This window comes from Acyrthosiphon pisum, chromosome X, assembly GCF_005508785.2.
Source record: "Acyrthosiphon pisum isolate AL4f chromosome X, pea_aphid_22Mar2018_4r6ur, whole genome shotgun sequence".
Taxonomy (NCBI): Eukaryota; Metazoa; Arthropoda; class Insecta; order Hemiptera; family Aphididae; genus Acyrthosiphon; species Acyrthosiphon pisum.
In genome coordinates, this window is record NC_042493.1 from 4,331,724 (window position 1) to 4,334,029 (window position 2,306).

Genomic DNA, 2,306 nt, shown 5'->3' on the forward strand with positions numbered 1-2,306 from the left:
TGATTACTTCCTGTTATTTATAACAATAGAATAATACCACGACAAGTCAAAAATTTGTTTACGGATCTTTAACATAGTATTTTAAATTTTTATTGTTAATCGAAGACTGAAATATCCTGGTATGTTTGCCTTACTCCCCCCTCATATCGTGTTTTTGAAATATTTTTTTGGTCGATATTTAGTACGGAATTTGTACGAATTTGTATAATAAGACCCTCATTTGTACAAACATTTTTTTCGAAGTTATACGAGAATTAGTGTGGGGGCTATTGAAACGTTTCTCCCCCCCTCCCATTTCTAAAACTACTTATTTATAAGAAACTTTTATGCAGATATTTAGTACGAAATTTTGACTGAACTTTTTGTCATATACTTTATCCCAAATGAAAGAGACATAATCGACTTTAGCTATTTGTGAACTCTTGTTTAACTGCACAAATATCCGCTTGTTGAAAACCAATTAAAATATAGTCGGCTGTAAAACTATATTATTTTCTGGTGCATAGTCTTGTAAATTTTGAAACATACGAATATAACATTGTTTAAACTTACTACACAAAACAGCAAAAACCTGAGGTAAAATTCGTGAATTTGTAACATGTTCCACTGGAGTGTGAACTGAATATAATTGGTCGAATATTTTTGGTACTGATTTAAACGTTCCATCCATCATCCAGTATTTTTCATATTTGAGCTTATGGATGTTCGCTAATGTTGTAAATAAAAGTATCTTATCATTTCCAATTTCACCATTTAATGTATGCTTTCATTTTTCGGGTATAAACAGCGAATCCAATGAAGTAGGTTCTGACATTACATTTTGTCTACGCACTCTATTTATTTGTTGATGCATTGCATCTTTTGAAGGCATTGATTGGGCATTATTTATGTCCATTGAAGTATAAATACTTTGAATTATCTGGGCTGGTTTGTCTCTTGAGGTCCCGGCTTTCTGCTTTAAGGTTGATAATATTTTTGCAATTTTTATTTTACTGGCATGATCGTGGTCATTATTTTAACTATATAAATAATGTTTTCTATCTACAAAAATCGTTTGTGCTGTTCTTTTACAACCATTCGAAATACGTTGATCGCATTCCCCATAAAATTTATTTTTATGGCGTTGATTTTGAAATAAAAGATATCCGTGAATATTCAGTTTATTTTTTCCTTTTTGTGACGATATTTAGAGTTAACCCAAAAATCAAAATGGATTTTGTCAAAAATCGATTTTGCTTAAAAATGCGCGTTTTTCATTAATTTTTATGTTGTTTTTCCCGGCGCTTGTAACGAATATGAAATATCACCCCGGCAATACTCACGACGCGCTGTCCAGCGACGTCGCGCATATATAACTGAATACCTCTTGACAGCCGGTATAGAGCGCTCACCCCGTCAAATATATTGCGCACCGGCAACTATACCATTAGAGGTAACGAGAAGTAACCCGAAATCTGTACGCGCACGGGATCCACCAACTACATATAAGGGAGCCCGGCCGCTATACAGTTACAGTATAGAACAACAACCTAATTAAATCTTCTTCTAAATTTCCATCCACTAGTAGAGGCAAAAGCCTGGAATAGTTAACGGCTTAGCCATCCCTTCAAAGCAAAGCAAAGCATACAGTTACCTACCGACCTGCAGTCCGCTCTTGCGAACATTAGTTTGGCTGGTGTATGGTTAGTGCGAGTAACGAGTCTCGGCCACCTCTGGGAAGGCTAGACACGTACAAGCACTCGGCCTAGACCAACACAAACTAGTGTTTTCACATTACCGTTGCCGCCGTATCGTCGTACCACCGCGCATAATATTCTCGGCCACCCGACCGTGGGAAGGCTAGAATATTGTCATACCGCCGCCGCAGTAGTTCAAACTTGCCGCCGCTGTTGATCGCGGATAGGTAAAATACCGATTACCCCACGCGTCAACCGCTCATTAATAGTATTATCGTGACGCGACTTAGAGCTCTGCACGGTCCGTTTTTTTATAGACCGGACCGGACCGATACATTTTAACAAAGACCAGGACTGGACCGGACCGATAAAATAAAAATGAAGCTAGACCGGACCGGACTGATACATTTTAACAAAGACCAGGACCGGACCGGACCGGACTGGTACATTTAAACAAAGACCAAGACCGGACCGGACTAGACCGATAAAATAAAATGAAGCCAGAACGAACGGAGCGTTTTATTTACAACGAATTAGAAAAGACCGAGACCGAACAGACTTTTAAAAATGTAGGCATAGGAATAAGATCGAAACCAGACCAAATATAAAAATAATCACTAACCCTACTTG

General features: G+C 37.8%; 1 protein-coding gene across 2 annotated transcripts in view; it reads right to left on the reverse strand.

The window, feature by feature from the left end:
* LOC100159991 (legumain) overlaps positions 1-2,306 on the reverse strand; it is a 521,349-nt gene that overhangs the window by 448,676 nt on the left and 70,367 nt on the right. The gene's annotated exons all lie outside the window — the stretch shown is intronic.